This window comes from Pelodiscus sinensis, chromosome 5 (assembly GCF_049634645.1).
Source record: "Pelodiscus sinensis isolate JC-2024 chromosome 5, ASM4963464v1, whole genome shotgun sequence".
Lineage (NCBI taxonomy): Eukaryota > Metazoa > Chordata > Testudines > Trionychidae > Pelodiscus > Pelodiscus sinensis.
Window position 1 is genome coordinate 89,487,257 of NC_134715.1, and position 24,384 is coordinate 89,511,640.

Sequence of the window (24,384 nt, forward strand, 5' to 3'; positions counted from 1 at the left end):
CCGCTGTCGGCAGACAGGCTACTGGGCTAGATGGACCGTTGGTCTAACCCAGTACGGCCATTCTTATGTTTTTATGTTCTATGCTCAGGGCTCAGGGTCGGGGTCTTACTCGACCACCTTGATTTTTCATGCAAACCTGCTCCTGGGTGGCCAGGCTGGCAGCTATGCTGCCGTAGACGGCCATTTTCCTGTGCCTAGTGCGGAGGTCGTGGACATTGGAGGCTTCCCCCCAAACCTCGATGAGGTCCATGATGTCCGCACTAGACCAGGTGGGGGCCCGCCTCTTGCGGCCCCAGGCAGGCTCCTGGGAGCCACCAGCCTGGTCCCAGGAAAAGGCGGAGGGCTGGGTGGCAGCAGGTGGCTGGCTCGTGCCGTGCCAGGTGCAGGGTCTGCTGGCTGGGTGCTGGCAGGCTTGCACCTGTCATGGGCACCATAGCGAGAGTGTGCCCCTTTAAGGGCTCTGGGGCTGGGACGGGGGCAGACGAGTTTCCCTGGTGGTGCCCAGAGTGGCCACCGGGGCAAGCTGGGGAGGGCTAGCCTCCCACTAGTTCGAATTAAGTGGCTACACAGCCCTTAATTTGAACTACTTAATTCGAACTAGGCATTAGTCCTCATGGAATGAGGTTTACCTAGTTCGAATTAAGTGCTCCACTAGTTCGAATTAAGTTCGAACTAGCGGTTTGCCTGTGTAGCGCCTATGAAAGTTAATTCGAACTAACTAACTAAGTGGAAAATCGATCCACTTTTTTGAAAAAGAGCGTCCTGACTGCTGGACGCTCTTTCGAAAGAAAAAGCCACCCAGAACCACTTCTGCCAGGGTATGGGGGCAGAATTTCCTTCCGGGTGCTGCTGCCTGCCCTTTGCAAAGACGCGTGGTTAAAGGGATGCCCCTGAACACCCATTGCTCTGCTCCTGCAGCTGCCTTTGCTGTCCCTCTAGGAGGTAAGCAAGGTATTGCAGTGCTTGTTTGGAGTGCCCAGCTTCCTGGGAAACCCCAGCAGGTTTTTTGTTTGGAGGCTTTTCTGAGTGACCCCTTTTTTTGGCATGGAACCAGAGCTAACGCTGGGCAGGTGATGGCCCCACGCCATCATACTGCAAGTTTTGCTGCATCTGCATGACACAGTCATGAGGCTACTTCCCCATCTGGACCCAGACCAGAGGTATGAAGGATTCACCCATCATGCAGCCCCACTGCCCTTGCATCCAAACTTCTTCATGGAGAGGCGTTTTTGGAGGCTTGGCATCAGCTCTGACTGGTGGGACCGGCTCGTGATGGAGCTCTGGGATGACCAGGAGTGGCTCCGCAATTTCTGGATGCGGAAGGCCACTTTCCAGGCACTGTGTACCTGGCTTGCCCTGGCTCTGCAGGACACCCACCTGCGGCCTGCCATCCCCCTGGAAAAGAGGGTCGCTATTGCCCTCTAGAAGCTGGTCACCTCAGACAGCTACTGCTCCGTGGGACACCAGTTTGGAGTTTGCAGGCCTACTGTTGGGTCCATCCTGATGGAGATAAGTCATTGTTGGGGGAATTGTTGAGGAGTGCTTGATGGGACACACATTCCAATTTGTGCACTGCCCCATCGAGCAGCCCAATTCATGAACATAAAGGGCTACTTTTCAATGGCCCGCTAGGCCCTGGTCAACCATCGTGGCCAGTTTACTGACATTAGTGTTGGGTGGTCGGGTGCCCCCAAGAAAATATCCTAACCAAACTACTATATCTTGGGAAATGAGAAAATACTATTTCACTTCTCATTTTCTAGCTCCTTTGTTTCACAGAAGTAAAAAATACCATTTAGATAAGTTTTTCCTGGACCTGGAAAATATGTGGCTGAAATGAGTACCCTCCTTTCTTCAATGGGATAGTTCAGTCACACACACACTTCACAGGATTTCCATTTTCTGCTCAGCAGAATACAACAACAGCTTTGATTGTATCAATATTTCACTGTGCTCTCCAATGACTATTGATTACACTTAATACCCATTTCACTGAACCATATGTAGCAAATTCTATTTGGAACAGTAATATGCATTGAATAAACTTTTTTTAGTTATAAAAAACAAAGATTCTGACTATTAAATGAATAACTGGGATCTTTCAGGTACCCCAAAAGGAAGATTTGGATATAGCATGAAACACTGAAACTTATGATCAATTTTTAATTAAAATATCAACCAAAAAAACCTTCATATCAAAACAGTATGTGTTTTTCTTAGAATAAGGAAATTGTATGAGAATCAGGGTCTTTTCCACCTAACTCCAGCTCCCCATCCCACCCCAAAATATGTACCAGTTCCGACTTACATACAAATTCAACTTAAGAACAAACCTACAGTCCCTATCTTGTACGTAACCCGGGGACTGCCAGTAACCGGTAAAGTTCAGGAAACGACTAAAACCTATATAGACTAAAACATAAGTAAAATTAAGTTGAAATTCTCCTTTATGTGCCTAACTCCCACAAAAGAGTTTTGATAACATCTTCTGATGTTAAAACATTTTAAAAATTGTGGGTTTTTGTGATCTTTTCATGCAGGCCGTTGAGTCTAAGTGGTACAAAAATGTCATTAGCTGTGTCACAGCTGGTATTAAGTGATTGATGCATTTGGATTTATTTCATCTTTGGTTCTATAAAACAGCTTTCCTATATTATGAAGAAGGAAATACTGAGGATTCAGGCTTAACAGGATTTCCTACAAATACTATGAGGAAGGTTAGAAAATCTCCCAATTAAAGTTAGGGTTGTTTTTGTACATCTCAACCTATAGAAATCTGTATAGGAAAACATTCTTCAGAGGTTTAACTCTCAAGGTCTCAGCAAGGTCTGTGCATGCTAACCTTTACTAGCGCAAATAATCCCCACTCATATGAGTGATCTCATTGAAGTCAATAGGATTACTCATGTAAGAAAGGGACTGTAGCATCAAGTCCTAATAGTATGTATTTTCATTGAAAAAATATACTGAAATAGATCATTTTTAAACCTAAGTCAGCATATTAAAGAAATAGATATACAAGAGCTATATCAAATGTTCTAAAATTGATGAAAAATGGATGTATAGCCAGACATTATGGAAAACATACCATTTTATTTAAATTTCAATAAATTGTTGGAGTGTGAAACTGATTCAGCAGTCCACAGAGTTAAGGCTTAATCAAGTTTCTCTTTTACATTTTCAGACAGAATTATTACCATTTATAGTGTCTGTACATATATTTATTCCAGATGATTGCCATAGATAAAATAAACTAGATAAAGGTTACAATTTATCATATTCAAGGGCACCAGGAAGTTCTTTTACCTTTCATTATGGCCATCGCCTCTTCTAATCTCTAGGATCACTCCTTTAGTTTCTTAAATTTTGGCCCTGTTCACTTAGGCTTTTTAAATGTTTTTATGTTACAAATTTCTTATTCTTTCACTAATCAGCTTTTAGCACATATGATCTTTGGTGAGTTTTGTAGACTGTACATGTACACAAAATTCAATTTACCCAAATTCTGCATTTTCACTATGTTTCCAGTTTTTGTCATGTTGCTTTGTCACCTTATTTCTGAATCTTTCCAGTAAACAACTTGTTGTTGGTACAAATGGGTGTGTGTTTACCTCAAAACCTCCACTACAACACGTTATTTCTGTTCTGTCAATAACAACATCATTTTAAGCAAATCAGCAATTCTATGCAAAAGTAGAATTGGTAAAACCGCACTTATGCCACAAGGCTTTGACTATAGTGTTCCCTGTAAACAGGACAGTTCTGCAACCCCTGAGGAGAAATTCAAATACTATCCAACCAAGTAGAAGAGTGCCAACAGCTAGGCTTTGGGATTCTATTGGTGGTGCACATTTGCACATGACTTGGCACACATTAAAATTTATTCTGCACATAAATGGAAAAATTCCCCACATGGAAGGAAAAGATGTCTGTAGCTGAGATAATACTTAACTCATGCATGTCCATAATTATGACTTATTAAAATATAGCTAAAAGAGCTCTTAATCTTACCAATTACAATTTTTCATTTATTTATTTCAATATGATAATTCAATATGTGTTATCCTACCATATTAATCTATTTGGGGGAACAGCATTGTGGAAAACAATTATGCTTTTCTGTCAACATTTCATAATTGTCTTTAAACATGGGTTTTCATAGCCCTTTGTATTCAAAGTTCAGTTTTGTTTGTGAATCATTATTTTTAAAAAATTAATAAGAAAATGTCCTGTGTTGTTTTGAGAGGTGTTTTTGTATTTTAGGGGCTTAATATTTAGTAGCTATTAATTGTACTACAACAAAATGTTTATGAAACTGGTACCAGCTTCCTGTAGCCCTCACTGTAGATCTCTCCACTATATATGGATGTCATGATGATAATTTTCTAAAGCAGCTAAGATCACATTTTAGTGTATCATCTCAGAACAGTTACATCCAGATCACCTTAAATCTTTTATCAGGGAAATTGCAGATAGCATTTACAGGTTAATGAGGAAAGGAGACAATAACTCAGAAGTTAGCCTGCTGTATTTATAGGACTTGACTTGAAAATAATTTGCCATTGAGTAATGGCAGGATTTTTTTTTTAATGAACAGGATGACCATCAAGACCATCACTCTAATTTTTCTTTTAATTATTAGAGTAGAAGGCATGAATGCTTCCCCCCTCTGCCCTGTACTATTAATAAATATTGTATTGAACTTCTAGCTCTGTAAATCAGAGAAAATCATGAACATTATGCAAAGTATGTATATTATGAGGTACATAATTATGGGTACATTATGATGGGTAACAGCATAAAATCTCCCTTTGATGCATATGTGGCAAAATCTTTTTTCACTTTGTTCTTTTGAGTTACCTTATAAGCAGACAAAAAAAGCCATGAACTGAAAATATCAAATTTTGCTCAATAGATTAGTTATTATAAATAACACCTAATTCTTGATCTGCACTTTCCATGAGGAGATCTCAAAGCACTTTGCAATGGAGGTCAATATCATTAATTCCCAACTCATACATGGAGAGCCTAAGGCATAAGGGAAGAAAGTGACTTTCCCAAGGTCACAAAGCAAAGTGATGTCCAAATTGAGCCTAGGCCACTGCCTTACAAGTGGGTCTGGCCCATGAAAGCTCATCACCTAATAAACCATCTTGTTAGTCTTTAAAGTGCTACATAGTCCTGCTTTTTGCCTCCTAAGCAGTGCTTTTTTTGTGACAGTACACACCTTTTTTGGGAAGCACTCACAACTTTCCCCTGGCACAGCCCCCAGTCAGCCCTGGGAGCACTTGCCGGATGGAAGCCCACTTGGGACATGCATCAGTTAAAGGGGCTGTATCCCCATTTCGGGCCCCGGCACCTTTTTTGCTCCACAATTTTGCCATCTGGCAACCCTAGTACCGGTACTTTTTTTTTTTTTTTAAACAAAAAAGCACTGCCCCCAAGTATTAGTTAGCCAAGTGAAGAGCTCACATGAATATATTTGAGCATCTACTGAAAAGAAGCATTAAACATGTTTCTAATATGTATTTCTGTACCCCTGGGATCTAATATCAAATACAAACTCATGAAATTCTGACTTCAACAGAAGCAGAGAGGATTACATATCCCAACTTTTTATCTCCTGGGCATTCTCAAACAGCATCAATTCTTTGTTGCTGTAATCTGCTAATCTAAACATTGGTTATATTTTTATCAGATGCCACTTGGCATAATATGAAAATTCAAGTAAACTAAAAACAAGTTTGTCGTTCCTCAAAAGACAAGAAGGTCTCAGACAAAACTTTTGACATATACCGCTGAGCCATTTCTTCCAATATAATAGCTAGAGTCAAACCTTTTGAAAAATCTTTCCAATCATCCTTTTCCTGCAGTGTAACCTAATTGTCTTCATAAGTACAATCTCTGGATACTCACTTAGTTTTTCTCCATAAAATGATAAGAAAATGTTAAAATATGTTCAAAACTCTTTTCTTCTTTCCCTCAAGCATAAAGACTGGATTAATAATGCAGTTAGATTTTGACTAGGACCACTTCTAGAGCAGAGAGAGTAGTTTTGTTCTTAAAATGTCTAGCCAGCTTTGTCTGCTCCACTGAGTGTCATTTTGGTGCTACAGAATGACAGCTATGGTGTATTGTGATTTATACATTTAGCTTCTAGAAACTAGACTTAAACAACCAGCTAATTTCACATATTCCATAGAATTACAATGAAACAGTAACTGTATTTGAAGAATTGGGGGAAAGGAGGACTTAAGGTCAATGACGTTGCATAAAGTAGCCCAGTGTCTGTGAGTCTGTAACACTGACGTACACGGCCACACCCCCTGGCCGTGTACGTCAGCGCCTCGCCTCCCCTTCCTCTCCCGCTGGGGCCCAGCTGAGTGGCACAGCATGAGCGCCGCTCAGCTAGGCCCTGGCGAGGGAGCAAGTGGCTGCAAGCGTTCGTTTGGGGTCCGCGCTCCACATTCATGCCACCACTTGCTCCCCTGCTCACCTGGGACCTGGGCAAGAGGGGAAGGGGGAGTGATGCACTGACGTACATGGCCCCCCTTCCCCTCCCGCTGCGGCACTGAGTGCTGTGCCCGTCAGCCGGGCCGCTGAGGGGGAGAAGAATGAGGGGCAGTGACATACATGGCCCTGCCCCCTGGCTGTGTATGTCACCACACTGCCCCCCCTCCCTCGTGGCAGCCCAGCTGAGCAGGCAGCACTCAGCCGAACGCCAAGACGGAAGGGGAAGGGGAAATGGGGCAGGGAGAAAGGGAGAGGAGAGAGAGGTAGGAGGAGGAAGAGAAGAGAAAGGGCGAGTGAGAGGCAGGAAGGGGAGAAGAGAAAGAAAGAGACGGAGAGAGAGGCAGGAGGCAGAGGAGAGCTGAGAGAGAGAAGGGGAGGCAGTAGGAGGAGAGAGAGAGAGAGAGAGAGAGAGAGACAGAGCAAGAGAGCTCAGGAGAGAAGACCTGAAAATCCCGTCTTATTGGCTAGTTGCATAATAGTAGGGTGTTTTTTAACAAGTAATGGCCATCCTACTCTTTATCTCTCTACCTTCCTTTTGTGAATTCCACATGTCCCCATATTCCATACCTTAAGGAACCATTCATTGGCTACTAGATGGTTGGTTCTCTCTTCCTTCCTAAGCTACCTTACTGTTTATGTAAGTCTCAGACTAGTTGTGTGGGTCACACACAACAACAGTTTGCTCTTTGTCCACTTTTAGTGACAAACATAACAGAGTTTTATGAATCTGCTACTATATCTGAGTTAATGGAGCAGGTCTTTGAGCTCATTCAGTAATGATGCTTAGCCAAAGGACACCAATGAAAGTCTGTAGTTATAGTTCAAGAACTGAAGAAGTAGCTCAGAGAACGAGTTATCTGTCAGCCGACCAGATGCCCCATTGTAAAACAAATGCCCCTCTTCCAAACTAATGGTCTTGTGCTAGCACAGGATGGTAAATAAACATAATACTCAAAGGATGTGTCTACACTACAAAGAACAGTTGGAAAAAGATACGCAAATTAAGAACCGCAATTTGTGTATCTTTTTCCGCTTTTCTTCTGAAAGAGGTTTTTCCAGCCTTTGGCCCATCTACATGGGGCCAAATATCAGAAAAAAAACCCCCTCTTTCAGAACATCCCTTCTTTCTTGTAGACCAAGGTTTACAGGGATGCCAAAAAAAGTGTCTGATTTTCCCAATTTTTTTTCCGAAAAGTAGACACATTCCTTGGATGTGGCACAGCTTTTCCAGGATACTGGAGGTATTCCAGAAAAGCTCTGTAGTCAGACGTACCCAAAGAGTCCATAGGAAAAAGAAGGGGCACTGTTGTTGTTCTTCACTACCCTGTCCATTCATACACACTCCCACAAGACAGCAAAGTACTAGCAAAGTTGGGAGAATAATCTTGGAAATGCTGTGCTTTGGGATTGTGATTTGCACAGTGGCTTGATCTTTATTTTAATAACAAATACTATTCAATGGGAAATGTCTAAAATCTAAACCAAGACCAGACAAAAAAGCTGCCTGCGCATAAACCAAGGACTGCAAACACATAGACCCAAAATTAGTATCTAACTTGTGGAAGTGCCCTTCCCAGAGAGGCATGTTCTCAGGAGATTGTGAAGACTCTTGCGCAATAGCTGTCCTTTCCCCCAGCCTGTTTATATATATTTGTCTGGTCTTGGTTTAGATTTTAGACATTTCCCATTGAATAGTATTTGTTATTAAAATAAATAATATTGCCTGAAGTAAATGCCACAGTAATAAAACAGCTGAAAAACTAAAATCACAATATCAATCATCTTTGTTCTGTCAATTATTATTGTGTAAATTAGGCCTTGTGGGACTTGCCAGATATGTAGACTGGACTCCTTTATATATATTTAGTCTACATATCTGGCAAGTCCCACAAGGCCTAATTTACACAATAATAATTGACAGAACAAAGAGGATTGATATTGTGATTTTAGTTTTTCAGCTGTATTATTAGTGTGGCATTTACTTCAGACAATATTTGTGTATGATAATGTACTTTATCTTAAATAGGCAAAAATTACCTCAAGGCTAAAATGTTCAAAACACTTTTCTTTTCCTCAAGCAGAAAGGCTTGATTCAAAATTCAGAAGTTTCTCTTATGCAGATTTTTGGAATAAAAATAAAGTTTCTGTGCAGTGACTAAGGTCCTAAACCCTTCTAACTGGAAAAACAGTCTTGATTCATATGGAAAACATGCCCCGTGTTATTAGTTTCCATTTACGTTCTTGTACTTATTGTCAATTGGTCAATGTTCCAATGGGCCTTTCCAAAAGTCTAACCAGTATGGAATAGGCTCTTCTGTCTGGAACACTTATGACTCGGATTGCTTACAACAGTTCTCTGCGACCTCAGCACTATTCTGTTTCCCAGCGTCTTTCTTTCACAGATTTATGATTCCTTGAGTTGCTCTGTGTTTAGGAAACATCAGACTAAGCTCAAAAGTCCTTGATTAGCTAACAGTCTTTGAACAGTGCTGGGTTCTGGGAACTTTTGATAAGATAGCTCAAAGCTAGATACCATAAACATGGCATTCCATTCCTTCACTGTGAAGCCCTGAAATATTGTATGATACTAGTATAGATCAATGGCTTGTTAAAACAATTTAATGTTTAGTAACATTATTTTTCTTGTTTTGTTAGGATGACTGTAATATTTTAGCATATGTGAGAATTATTATTTAGTCTCATGGGGCCAAATGCTTATCTCACAGCACAGTCCGTGGACCTGCAAGATTATTCAGTGGAGCAGTGAAGAAAGTTCCACCAAGCATAAGAGAAAGAGAAAGAATGCTCTCTCATTCTAGACTCTGAGCATCGACAAGTCTACTATAAACCCCTCTGATATTCTTGTCTCCTACACTGAATTTAGTTACTGGTAGCTCTGTATCTAACCATCTATCATTCACTTTTTTTAGATCATTATTGAATCAAACAAATCAGTCTGTATCTGACACAAGCCCCTGATGTACCTGACTAAACACTTACCTCCAGTTTAGTACTTAAATTTACTATTTTGTTTTTGTTTATTCACAGAAGGGACAATTGGATCATGTAGTCTGATCTCCTGTATATCTGATCACCCACACTACCCAGCAATCAAAATTCAACTAAAGCATTACAGTCCCCAGAAGACTAGACTATTATGCACCACAAAGAAAGAATAGAAGGGATTGAGGTGTGCCAATGCCTAAGACCTCCAGAATGGCAGGGAAATGATTCAATAAAATACACCCGAGATAATCTTGGCAAATTACTCACCCACACACTATCAAAATTTTCAATCAGCTCTCAATATCCTTTACAGATTGAAGCAGTTCTGAGTTACTTTGAGAGTAACACACTGCCACAGGGCCAAACCACCCATCTAAATAAGGGTATGTCTACACTACCACCCTAGTTCGAACTAGGGTGGTAATGTAGGCAACCGGAGTTGCAAATGAAGCCCGGGATTTGAATTTCCCGGGCTTCATTTGCATCTTGCCGAGCGCTGCCATTTTTAAATATCCGCTAGTGCGGACTCCATGCCACGTGGCTACATGCGGCACGGACTAGGTAGTTCGGACTAGGCTTCCTATTCTGAACTACCTTTACGAGGAGTAATGGTAGTTCGGACTAGGCTTCCTTTTCCGAACTACCATTACTCCTTGTAACGGTAGTTCGGAATAGGAAGCCTAGTCCGAACTACCTAGTCCGTGCCGCATGTAGCCGCGCGGCACAGAGTCCGCACTAGCAGACATTTAAAAATGGCGGCACCCAGCGAGATGCAAATGAAGCCGGGGAAATTCAAATCCCGGGCTTCATTTGCAACTCCGGTTGCCTACATTACCACCCTAGTTCGAACTAGGGTGGTAGTGTAGACATACCCTAACACTATTTTAAATTAATGGAGGACTTTAGCCTGTTACACATCAATTATGGTGGCTTTTTTAGGATTTCAGAACTTTGTTCTGAATTGATAGATTTAATATTGCTATCCATAATACGTTGGGGTATGTCTATACAACCGCATTATTTTGAAATAACTAATGTTATTTCAAAATCACATAGTGCACGATTTCACAGGAAGCCCTTATTTTGAAATAATGTTGAGATGAAGGACTCCTTATTCCAACTCCTGTAACCCTCAATTCACAAGGAGTTAGGGAAGTCAAAGGAAGAGTGTTCTTCCTTTGACTTCCTGCTGTGTAGATAGCACCTAAAGCACAATTAAGCTATTTCAACTTCAGCTACGCAATAGATGTAGCTGAAGTTGCATGTCTGAATTCGACTTTTGTCCTGCTGAGTAGATGTACATTGGTGTCCTGGCTCCCCCGCCAGTTGAAATATCATCTTTTTGGATAATAAAGTCCCTGAGTCCAGTCTTTCTTCCTTCACATTCTCGGTCAGTTCCTTTATTTTAGTGGGGTTGTCTCCCCCACCAGTTGAAATATCAATTTTTTGGATAATAAAGTCATTTTCTGTGTAGTTGAGAGATGCGTACCATGGTGATGTGTATATGAATGTATTTGATTCCAAATAAATATCTTAGTTGTGGAAAGACTCTAAGAATTTACCATTGGTTGGACATATTCAGGGGAACCCAGCAAGAGGGTACATGAAAGCTTTGAGAAGATACCTCTGCTTATTCTTCCTTGATCAGTCTAGGCAACAAAATGAAATATGCAAATGTTGCCTTTTAGTTTTAATTCCAAGTCACTAATAGAAAATGTGCCTGTATAATTTACTGCATAAGCTACTTGTGTGGGCTTGACTTTCAAAATGTGCATGTTAAGAGCACAATATGGAGCAGTGGCACACTATAGTGCACAGTCAAAGATTTAAAATTGTTCCCAGGAGTATAATTAAATAATGTATTACAATTGAAATAGAAGAAATTCTGCTGCCCATTTCTGAACAAAATCTTTAGCTTTTCAAATAATAAAAACCTTGTCTTCACTCCGTGGAAAATTGATGCTGTTACAATCGATCTTCCAGAGTTTGATTTAGTGAGACTAGTTAAGATTCACTAAATCAAACACAGAGGGGTACCTCTGCTGGAGTTCAATACTTTTGCTCTTGCAAGGTTTAAGGAAAGCTGATAGGAGCATTTGCTCCCGTTGGCTTCCTGCTGTAGGGACATCATCAAACTTGGTTTAGGGTAAGCCATTCTATGTAGCTGGAGTTGCGTACCTTAGGCTGAGTTGCCAGGTCTAGTGTAAGAATTGAATAGTCTACTTATCCTGAGCAAGTGAGCTGTCAGGGGAGGATCACAACTTGACAATATGTCCTGTTCCTCCACTGTTCCCCGACAATTCAAAAACAGTAGGAAATTAGTCCTTATCCTAGCTAACAGAAATGATGCTGTCAGCCAGAGTGATATTGCTTTCTTTGGCTAGATGGTCCTTTAAAAATGTTCCTCAACACAATGAATGCCAATCAATCAAACAAGAAGCACTTGGCCCTTAGTTAGGAAATAAGAGTGTAGGTATGTGTCATTTCCAGGCACCTTGTTACCAGGGATATTAGGCTGCACACACTGTGCTCCCAAAGGGAAAGATACAGGAATGGGTGGGTGCCTCATGTGTCCTTATGTAGCTGCTGCTACTGGCAGGGTAGTTCTGTAGCTGATGCGGCCTAAAAATGATGAAATTTCATGTGAAAAAAAAGTCCTTAATATATAGACGCAAACACTTGCAAATTTGAATGGTTCTAAAATCAATGATGCATAAATTCAGTGTAACAATATCAGTTGTTCCCATTTTATTCAGCTCTCATCTGCTTTCCATCCACTCTGTATTTGAGCATGCAGATGAATGCATTATGCTGTATATAAATTCATTCAAGACACAAAAAGATACCCTCTTATTACAGCTACCTTTTGAAGCCCCGTTACCAAGACCAGCTCACAGTTTAGTATACGTCAGGAAACAAAGCACTATTAATATTTTGTTCTGAAACTACGATTGATCTTTCTTAAATGCCATGGCAGTGAAAACATTTTTTTCATGTTCAGAGTAATTCCATCAGATATACTATACTGAGACATAATAGCTCGTAGGGTACAGGAAAACAATTCATGAATCTTTAGTCAAATAACTGTATCCCTTTTCACAGACCTAGATGGATCTTGCCTGCCATCAGCTGGATTTAATGGAGGGTTCATTGTTCAATGATGGTAAGGAATTAATTTAAAAATCCACAAAGTATTATGTTACATAAGGAATTATGCTTATATTCTGGCAGATGCCAGGCTATGTGTTAGCAGAAACAAAGATGATTTATCAAAAAGATTTCTTCAAGGATTTTTGAAAGAGAAACATTGAAGTGATGGAAGGTAAAATAAAAATGGGATTAAGAATCTAAGCTAAAGAGATGGGCTTTCTGGCTTTATTTGTCCATAAGAACACATAGGCTTCTCCCCTCTCCCTCCCCCTCAAAAAAAGGAATACCTGTTTTCTATACTGCTACCTATAGGATATGTGCAGTGCCCTTCCTCCACTTAAAAGGGAAAGTAAAAGCAGGAAGGAAATGGAGTATTTCTCTGTGAACTTGCAGGAAACTAAGGTAATGTGCCTAACTTAAGGGTCAAATACATTAGACAACTGCTATCAAAGCAGCAACAGAGTTTATAATGTTCTATTTATAAATGTATCATTCTGACACATAGCAAGCATTGTTATGCTCCAGTGAAAACTTTCCCTTTCATTAATGAAAAATTATAGATCCAGAGAAGTTCATAACTAAAATAGAAAAAAACGTTTACATATAATATTCTTATCTTCTTTCCTTGTGTCTCCATTTCTCTCGTTCTGTAATCCATTTAGAACATAAGAATTGCCATATTGGGTCACCCCAATGGTCCGTCTAGTCCAGTATCCAGTCTTCTGACAGTAGCTGGTCTCAGATGCTTCAGAGAGAATGAACTGAACAAGTTTTCCACAATTATTTTTCTCTCTGAGGAGGAAGGAGTACTGACCTCCTAATAGCCCTATTTCCCACTGCAAACATTTAGGCTTAAGCTATAGACTCCTTATTCCATTCTGCAATGTGGAGGAAACCTTAAGGTAGGCCTATCATGCCTCCTTGATTGCAGAACGCTGCCACTCATACTCACTTTTCTGCTACTTCCCTCTGCTTCTCTCCAGTTCCACATAATGTAGGCTTATATTGGACTTAGGCAGGGCCAATAAGGACTCTCCTGGGCTATGTCTAGACTGCAAGCCTCTTTCGAAAGAGGCTCTTTTGAAAGATACTTTCGAAAGAGCCTCTTTCGAAAGAGAGCGTCTAGACTGCACGCGGAACTTTCGAAAGAGCAAGCCACTTTTTCGAAAGAAAGCACCCAGTGAGTCTGGATGCTCTCTTTCGAAGAAGCCCTATTTACATTCAAGAACGCCTTCTTTTGAAAGAAGCACTTTCAAAAGAAGGCGTTCTTCCTCGTGAAATTAGGTTTACCGCCGTCGAAAGAAAAGCCGCGTTCTTTCGATTTAATTTCGAAAGAACGCGGCTGCAGTCTAGACGCAGGTGAAGTTTTTTCGGAAAAAGGCTACTTTTCCCGAAAAAACCCCTGAGTCTGGACACAGCCCTGGAGAATACTTCAGTTTGGATGCTTCTGTTGATGTCAACTGTGACAATATGACAGAAAGAGAGGGACCACAGTTACCTAACCTTCTACATGGAAGCCACTGAGTACCCACTACAGATAATCAAGACCTGGTGCAATGCATATAGTGGGACAATCTACTTAACTAATGAAATATCACAGCTTTTGAATGGATAAGAATAACTATTCAGAAAGCACTGCAGTAGCACAAGTGGACGAGAGCAAAGATTTGCTAAATGGAGACACGGTCTTCCTCTGAGAGATAACACTGCCAGACAAAGAAGAAGAGAAGTAGTTTTGGCTGTTGCATCTCAAGCAAAGTTGTGAACTTTGGTAACACTGGACAACGGCTTTCAGTTGTTCATAAGAAAAGAGTTCACTAATAGAGGTTAACTGACCCTCACCTCTATGAAAGAAAAAATGTCCCTTAAAACACCTGTTTCGAAAATACAGGATCAGGTCAGAGAACTTGACAAAATCGTTCTATATGGAAAAAAAAGTGTGTCTAACTTTCTGCTTAAGAACCTACGATAAATATTGGATGGGAGCCTGGAATCTTTAGTTCTTCAGTATGTCCACTAGTCAAGACTCTAGGTATCTTATAATTAATTTCATCCTTCATTCTTTAATGAGTATTTGTAAAGGACTTTGAAGATGAAAAGCTCCTTTTAAGTGCAATAGGTTATTTATTATTATAATCAATTCTAATTTGAACAATGAATCAGACCAATCTACTTAGTAAGAAACTGTAGCGTAGAATTCCTGTGGGGCAGGGGAAGAAAGAACAAAAGAGACTGTGAAAGAAAAAAGGCATACTAGGTGGTGCTATCATTAAATGTCCCCATGCACCTGCCACAGAGAGAGATATATAGCAGCAAGAAAAAATAGCTAAAAATGTTCGCCAGTTTGTGACTATGTCTCTGAGATTCACAGTTAATTCCTAGGGATATCAAACTTCAAAACGTTTACATCTAATTTACCATGGGTGCATTTGTGTGATACCTAGAAAAGCTATAAATTCCATTAAAAAAACATTCCTATTTTTGGATTTTTTTTTTTTAATAACAAAAAAGCAGGTAGCCAATTCCAACTCTGGATGAATCAACAAAAATGAAATTCTATTTAATGTCTAACAAGTAATTATTAGAAATAAGCAGGACTCTCTTAAATATGTTTTTAACCTTTCCTAGAACACAGAAATTTAACATGAGCAGGAAATAATTCATTTATTATGGAACAAGGAATTATTCCTGTGTGGAACTCAATGTTACAAGATGTAAAGAGATAACAAGATAAATATTAGCTTAGCGAGAGTAAAAACAGCTCACATGATGCTCAGCTTTTCCAACTCTGAAGTGGAGGGAAGTTGGGAGACTGAATGCCCAGGTGTTCTATATTTCTGTCATTCAAGCAATGGAGGAGCAGGGAGACTGAGCATTCCAGGTCTCCACCTCAGCTTCAGGATCAAAGGGGCAGAGAGTCAAAGCACTCAAGTACTAAACTCACTTAGAAGACTGCCTGAATCCAGAAAGTGAAATTGACAGCAGCCTTCTAGACAACCATCCAGGAATCCACCAGTTTGATTTTACCAATGGAAATTTATGGTTGAAATAGGTTGGATAAATTTACAAAAGCTACTAATCCTCATGATTTAGAACACGTAGTGATCACCAATTGTACACAGGAAGGTTTTTCCACATATAGTACAGAACTGAACAATGATTAGGCTGCTGGTATCCTATGATCACTGCTTATCATTTCTGACCAGTAGTGTCTTAGTTTTGCTTTGTGCTTTTACCTAAATGTGTTGTATCCATTTCTTTTCTTCCCTCTTGTATGTAAACTGAAGGTTCTTTGACCAGGGACACTGTTTCAGTTTGGTGTTTGCACAGTACTTGATTCTGTAAAGCTTATTATTTTGGGCTTATCACTGCAATGTCTGAGTGCCTTCCTGCAGTACATTGAACAACATGACTAACATCTGTCACATGTCTGTTCTCTCATGGTCTCCACAGGGAGAGAACTGAGTGCAGTGGGATGTTTCATTTTGAAGGCTTTTTATCTCTCTGTGTGTGTGTGTGTGTGTGTGTGTGTGTGTGTGTGTGTGTGTGTGTGTGTGTGTGTGTGTGTGTGTATGCCCGAACTCTGTCACTTACTACATGCCTCTCTACCGTCTTGCAATGTTGCACTGAATCCAGAAGGAAGTGACATTGCAATAAAAGAATGAAGAGGTTTATTAGTGACTTCTTAGAATGGTTTTGCATATGTTGCTGTCTTCATGTAGTGTATTGATTGTGTCTTACATCATCTGACTTGTTGTCTTGTCTACAGAAGTGCACTGCGTAGTATTATTGCTGAAGAATATTTAACCAAGTAGGCTTTGTCAAATTTGGGCAGTTACATAGAGCCACCATGTTGAAGGGTGAATATAGGAACCATACTCTGCAGACAGAAGTTGGTTCTATCCATAGGTTCAGACACCAGTGGAAGGAAGTTGCGGGGGAGGGGACAGGGTAGCTGGAATCACAACTAGGTTGGCACATTTGATCAAAATTGGTATGCTTATTGCTTTATAGGTGATCAAACACTTCCAGGAAGGGTGATGGTGCATACTAACCCACAGTGAACAACATGGGGTTAATAAATGCTGTCCTGTTGCGCCTTTGAAAAATACCATGATTGGAGAGAGAGGTTTAAGAGAACTCAACCTCAGCTGATGGCAGGCCAGAGAGAAAACCAGACCTTCAGCAAGAGAAGAGAAGGCAGATGCTCCTGAAGAGAAGGCAGATGCTGCCAAACTGCCTACTGGCTCTTCTCTGAGGGAAGGGGGGAGGGACTAGAATCTGAAGTGCCTTGAGAGAGAGCTGCTCTCCTGTACTACCTATGAATTCAGTGTATCTGCATTAATATCCTTTGGTTTTGTTTGTTGACTACCTTGGAAGGAGAGATTTTTAACTGGCCTGGCAGAAGGGGCAAGTCTTGGAAAGATGCAGACCGGAGAAGGCTCAAAGGACATATAGTTACGACTGTCTAATGCTTAGAATATGTAGGTTAATTTCAAAGAAACAAATTTTAGTTTCAAATTTCAGTGGGGTTATATTACTAACAGAGCTAATTACATTTTAATTAAATCATTAATTTAAAACAAACATCGTTCCTTCAATGTCTAGAAACAGTCTAGTAAGTATTCATTTAGATGAATAATGCTGCATTTAAAATTCTCCAGAAAGTTCAGAAATGAAAATTTATTCTCAGGAAATTAAGGGGCCTTCATGTTTGAAAGGTCACAGGAAATTATCCCAGAGAAGAGTTGTATTAAGTGGATGTGCTGTAGTTATATTCAAATGCAAATTTAGAATAATTGTTAAAATTATTGACCAGGAACTGTCAAATGGCAGGTGTCACATCTGATAGTAGTCATAGTTACAGCATAAATGAGAAAGATATTGATTCTGAATTGTAACATTTTATAATGCTTATAAACTCGTAAAACATAATCATATTTGACTGATTTGAAAATACTACTTCACAGAAAGGACCATAATCAGTGGATGTCATGACCACTGACAGAACTTAATTATTGGCTCATTAAAAATCTGATATAATTTTCTACTCTTTTGCATTAATAGAACAGGTATTTTTCCTCTTTCTTCGAGGCCCTTCTTTCGTGGAGCTATTTCTTCCATTTTTGCTCCAGTAATAGTATCTTCCTGTGTGTGTAGTCCCAATGACATTCATAGGATGATTTATTCTGTAAGTGCTGGTCTACATTATGGAGAAGATCGAAGCTGCCACAGTCAACCTTCTGGGGTTCAAATTAGCGGGTCTAGTGAAGACCCGTCAATTCGAACTGAGAGGGCATGCCCAACCAGTAGTCCTGCTCCTCATGAAGAATAAAGGAAGTTGACAGGTGTGTGTATATGGTGTCAATGTGATTTAAGATTGTCAAGTCTGTTTCTCACTCTGGCACGACAAATGCAAAAGTAGGGGCCTGCAAAAGCATCCCAAAACCTTATCTCTACAGGCTTTGGTACAAAAACTTCCCCCAAAATCCTAATACCTGGACTTTGGAGAATAAACAGGCCCCTGCCACCACCCAAGTAATCCAAGAAAATCAGGGAAGAGATCACTTGGAAAACCTCCTCCCTAAAACCTCAGGAGTACCTTAAGCTTTTTCCCCATAAGAGCTTAAAAAAGAAAAGAGAAAACAGCAAGCTGTACTCTGTGGTAGCTGTCCTCTAGTCAGAGGCATGCAAATACCCACAGAAAGATTTTTCAGGACACAGAAATGAACCAATACCAGGTTAATTAGAAAAAGAAAACAAACTTTTATTATCAAAACAATACTACCATTGCAAACATAGTTAAGGTGGCTAGATGGTAAGGGCCACCAAATTGATATACTCAGAGAAAATTCCCTGGGTTAGAAAGCTTCATTACAAAAGAGAAAAAAACACCTTTAACAGCACAGACATCAGTTCCAAATCTCCAAACCAGAAAACAATAAAAACTTACAGGCTAACTAAACTTCGTCCGATTTACATATTGTGAAAAGACTTTTCTTGGAGAGAGACAGGGCTTCCCATCTCCCTGTTACTTGGAGGAAACCACTCTGACTCAGACAAAGGAGAGAAAAATTACAAATTCCTTTGTCCCAGTTTGAAATCCCTGACCAGATGCTGACTAGATGCCTGGATAGAGACAGGAGACATTGTTAACCGCTTAGTCCCCAGGTGCTGGCCAGCCCTCATAGTTATGACAAAGATACACAACTCCAATTATGTTAATTACGTAGCTGGAGTCAAAGTATCTAAAGTTGACTTTTCCTTTTAGTGAAGACCAAGCCTAAGGCACTATATCAAGATAAGTACAGAAGGCAGATTTTCCCCACAAGATGGTTTATTTTACACTATTGTTGGTATCAATTGGTTTTAAATTAAATGGTGCTATAAAGCACTTCAGAATAAACCAATCATAGTGAAATTGAATTGCACATCTCTTTATTTCATGGTGACATAATGGTAATCTCGTATTATAGCACATCTGTTATGCAGCCCTCTGTCTCTTTGCACAATAGTCGAGGCTTCATTTCAAACCTGTGGCTGACAAATAAAGAGGGAGGATTTGTGATCTTTAATATACCTTCCCGTCCATCTGTACTTAGTCTGCAATTGCAGCACTTATGCTGTAGTGGAGGGGGCTCTTATCTCAATGTTTTGTAGTCTACCTTTTTTTCCTTTGTGACATAATTTCCTTTACTTCCAGAAAAATGTAACACAGGTAGCTATTGGGCTCTGTAGTCAAATTTGGTATTTTCTTATTCTTTTAGTAAATGTAACAATGATTCTCTCTTGTCCCCTTCACTCTGCTCATCCACCATGACATTCTACTCCCTTACTGCTCTTTTCCCAAGATTGTCTTGACTCCTTTAATGTAATTTCTTATGCCTGGAACACCTTCCCTCACCTGCTCTGCTGTGTGTCTACACTTCCTTACACTTTCTACCTTCAGCTTGTCTCTTAAAACATATTTCTTTTGGGAGGAATATAAATTCTAGTACTCCCCTTTTCAAAAGTGTTCAAAAAGCAGGAAAACAACAACATGGAATTCACAGGATATTTGATGAATCATCCTACCTCACACACACACACTTTGCTTTCATACCATTTCCCATTATTGTTACACGAGTGGAGTTCTATGCAAGCACCAGGATCCTCCTATGCACATCATCTCACAGGGCCATGTTGTAAGCTCTTTAGGGGTACGTCTAGACTACCGGGTTTTGTCGACAGAAGTTTTGTCGACAGTATCTGTCGACAAAACTTCTGTAGACAAAGAGCGTCCAGACACATTGAGTTCTGTCGACAAAGCAAGCTGCAGGCAGACGCAACCCTACAGGCAGAACCCTACAGAGTTCTGTCGACAGAAGGTGTTATGCCTCGTAAAATGAGGTATACCAGCATCAACAAAACTGCTGAGTTCTGTCGACATTATGTCGACAGAACTCAGCGGTAGTGTAGACGCTGGTATAGTTTTGTCGACAAAAGTCCACTTTTGACAACAAAACTCAGTAGTCTACACACACCCTAGGACACAGACCTCATTTTCCTATAGAAATCTGTCGACAAAACTATAGTATCTGTCGACAAAACTTCTGTAGACAAAGAGCGTCCAGACACATTGAGTTCTGTCGACAAAGCAAGCTGCAGGCAGACGCAACCCTACAGGCAGAACCCTACAGAGTTCTGTTGACAGAAGGTGTTATGCCTCGTAAAATGAGGTATACCAGCATCAACAAAACTGCTGAGTTCTGTCGACGTTATGTCGACAGAACTCAGCGGTAGTGTAGACGCTGGTATAGTTTTGTCGACAAAAGTCCACTTTTGACAACAAAACTCAGTAGTCTAGACACACCCTAGGACACAGACCTCATTTTCCTATAGAAAACACATACCATTAGAGCTATTAAAATAATACACAAGAATAATGTGATAATTAATGTGGTGGATATCTACAATGAAAAGCACAAGATCCAATTTTTCAAGGAGCCTGCTTAATTGTGTTTCCAAACTTATCACATACTTAACACTTACTTTTCTCTCTGAATCTCACTGTTGAGCCTCAGTGCTTTGATTTGAAGAGCCACTGAGTAAGCAGAAACACTATTGTTTCTTAAGAGATTTTATCTTTATGTTATATTCCAGTAGCCATTATGAATATAAAGCAATGACATAGGCCTCAACACAGGGAAAAAAAAAGATTGCATAAAAATTCAAATGGTTGGACTGAAGATGGGAAAATCTGGAGACCTTGAAAGCAAAAGCTTGTAGATGGTGAAATATAATATTAAGGTCTTATGAATCCCTTAGGGTATGTCTACACTACCACCCTAGTTCGAACTAGGGTGGTAATGTAGGCAACCGGAGTTGCAAATGAAGCCCAAAATTGAATTTCCCGGGCTTCATTTGCATCTCTCCGGGCGCGCCATTTTTAAATATCCGCTAGTGCAGACTCTGTGCCGCGCGGCTACATGCGGCACGGACTAGGTAGTTCGGACTAGGCTTCCTAGTCCGAACTACCGTTACTCCTCGTTTCACTAGGAAGCCGAGTCCGAACTACCTAGTCCGTGCCGTGTGTAGCCGCGCGGCACGGAGTCCGCACTAGCGGACATTGAAAAACGGCGGCGCCCAGCTTTATGCAAATGAAGCCCAGGAAATTCAAATCCCGGGCTTCATTTGCAACTCCAGTTGCCTACACTACCACCCTAGTTTGAACTAGGGTGGTAGTGGAGACATACCCATAGTGAGTCTGTAAAAGAATAAAAGTGACATGTAAACTATACCTTAAAAGACACAAGACATCTCAAATTGATCACTGTTATTACCAGGGATTTCCCATGCTTTATAATTGGAAGTGTGACAGAGAAATAGAATGATAATTTGCATGTATATAATTTGGGAGTTATAAAGATTTAAATGACTAATAAAGATATTTTTGAGCAGTCCTAGCTAGGGAAAACAAGATAGAAGCCCAAGAGATCAGAGTTGGGGGGGGAGGGAAGAGAGGGGGCAGGCAGGCAGCCTTAGAAGTACTTGTCCAGTGTCAAACAGACAGACTGGAGTAAAATAAAGATCACTCCAACTTCTGAAGGGAAGGGAGAATTAGGTAGAGCACAGGTCTTCAAATAGATAGAGTTCTAAAGTCCCAAGTTTTCAGTTCGGTCCAGATTCCAAAGGGCTAGAAGCTGATTGGTGTGCTAGAATAATATGATGTGAAACAAACAAATAATCTGAATAGGTTAAAATAAAATCTGTATGTAAGGCAGAGAGCTAACATGGTTCAGTCCCTGCAAGTGATAGATGGTACTGCTGTAGATGGGCAGCAGAGGAGTCATCACGAGAAAGCTGAAACAGAGAAGCGCAAGAATATCAGTAAGGGTACATCTACACTGCAAGGCTATTTCAGGATATCAGAAGTATCCCGCAATAGCTACCCCACATCTTTTGAATGCGTCCACTATTGCGAAATATAGTGTACACACTATTTCGGCATTCCTGTTAGCCTCGTTCCATGAGGGATAAGGGATGCCTTGAAATAGTGTGTTATTTCAAAATTTGGCGCTGTCTAGATGCGCCAAATTTAAGATAACCTATTTTGAAATAGAATCAAAATAAGATACACAATTTGCGTAGCGCACACTGCATACCTTATTTCAAGCAAAGGGTGCAGTGTAGACGTACCCTAATTGAACAGAGAGAGCAAATCAGAGGGATAGAAAGAAAACAATGGGGGGAAAAGAGCAAGATGATATAAGTAGAAGAGTCCAACTTATGTATGTATGTGTGTGTATTACTGAGTTAATAAAACTGGATGTCTTTTCATTCATTCTTTTTAATGCCTTGCTGAGCAGAAGGCTGTGTTCCTATCTTCCCAAGAGTTAACAGAATCTGTTCTGGGGAGTCCTCTGGAGGACTGAGAAAAATTCCCTGATAAAACCCCAGATAATTATTCAAGGGTGTGGGGTACCTCTTGGTATCTACCAAAACAGATCAGACTGACGACTGAGTTGTTAGAGTAGGAAGCCCATTGCCCAGTGCATTCCATGTAGATTTTGGGGTAACAGATACAGATTGAGGCTTTTTCATATCTGTCAATGTGTTTTTTTCCCCCATTGTAGTGACAGAGGTATTACATGAAGCATGGTCATGGGACTAAGAATTAGGAAAACTAGATCATTTTCCTCACTCTGCCACAGATTTCTTGGCTAAATTTGAGCAAGTCACTTGACCTTGGTGTGCCTCATTAACCTATCTGCAAAATAGAAATAAGATAGCAAGAGGGGAATAGAAAGAAGTGACAACTTGAATCACTGGAATCAGTAACTTGGCAGAGTGTTGTAAGAAGAACAAAAAAAGAAATATGGACAAAGCAAGAAACAGACGATGCAGGTTGAATGGAAAAGGCCAGGCTTATGAAGAGAGTGTAGAGAAAGGAGAATAATGTTTGTGTAAAAGATGGGCAATTAAGGCTGTACCACATTAGATTTATTTTGGCATTCAAATGCAAATGTGTTTGCCATAAGTACTATTGGGAAAACATTTAATGTTTTAATAGCTGAAGAGTGAAACATTAAACCATGAAGTCAATATCTCTACAGAACATAAATATAAACAATGGTTCGTATACTCTACTCAAACAGTTTAAGTTCTCTAATTATATATATATATATATATATATATATATATATATATATATATATATATATATATATATATACACACACACAATTATAATTATAAACACAATTATAATTATAGAACTTAAACTATTTAAGAAAGTAGATTAAATCAAATTGTAATCAAATTGTTTTAGGTTTATAATTTAGAATTACTTGCTTCATGTAAAACTAACATTGAATTATTTTTCTTCTACCACAAGGTATAAATAGTAAAGGGATAGTAAATGAATATATAGTAGAAATGCTATTGTAGAGTATCTTACATCTAAATTTTTGGGTAACAGATCCAGATTGACAAAACAGGCCTCAATCTCAATCTGGGTTTTTACCCATTGAAGAGACAGAGGTGTAAATAAAAGTTTGCTATCCCTTTACTATTTATATTTTGTGGTAGAAGAAAAAATAAATCAATGTAAGCTTTACATGAATCAAGTAATTCTTACAAATCTAAAACAATTTGATTATAATTCCAAGAAAACAAAGTACAGGCAGTCCCCTGGTTACGTACAAGATAGGGACTGTAGGTTTGTTCTTAAATTGAATTTGTATGTAAGTCGGAACTGGTACATATTGTAGGGGAAACTCTAGCCAAACATTTCTCCAGAGCTCAGTTTTATTCTCCCACACCTCACTTCCCTCAGTCCTTTATTCGCAAGCTGAGGTGTCTGCTGAGAAAAGCCGCTCCGCGTCTCCCTGGTCTGCTGGGGGGAAGCAGCTAGTGCGGGGTTGCCTCACCCCATTTGTAAGTAGGGATCCGATGTAAGTCGGATCCATGTAACCCTGGGACTGCCTGTAGTGGGAAAAACACTTTATACCCCAAGCAAATAAGGATTATGTGCTTAGTGACGTGCTTAAAATAATGAATATATATTGGCTTGCATGAGAGACCTGTAGATTTCAGTTTGAATACTCTTCACTATTGTTGATGTAAATGGGAAAATATGCAAAATGAAAGATAAAGAAAAAATATCCTTCTTCCAAATAATGTAAAAATGTAAATAACAAAAATAATCAGGTTTAGCTAATCCTGGTGGACTAA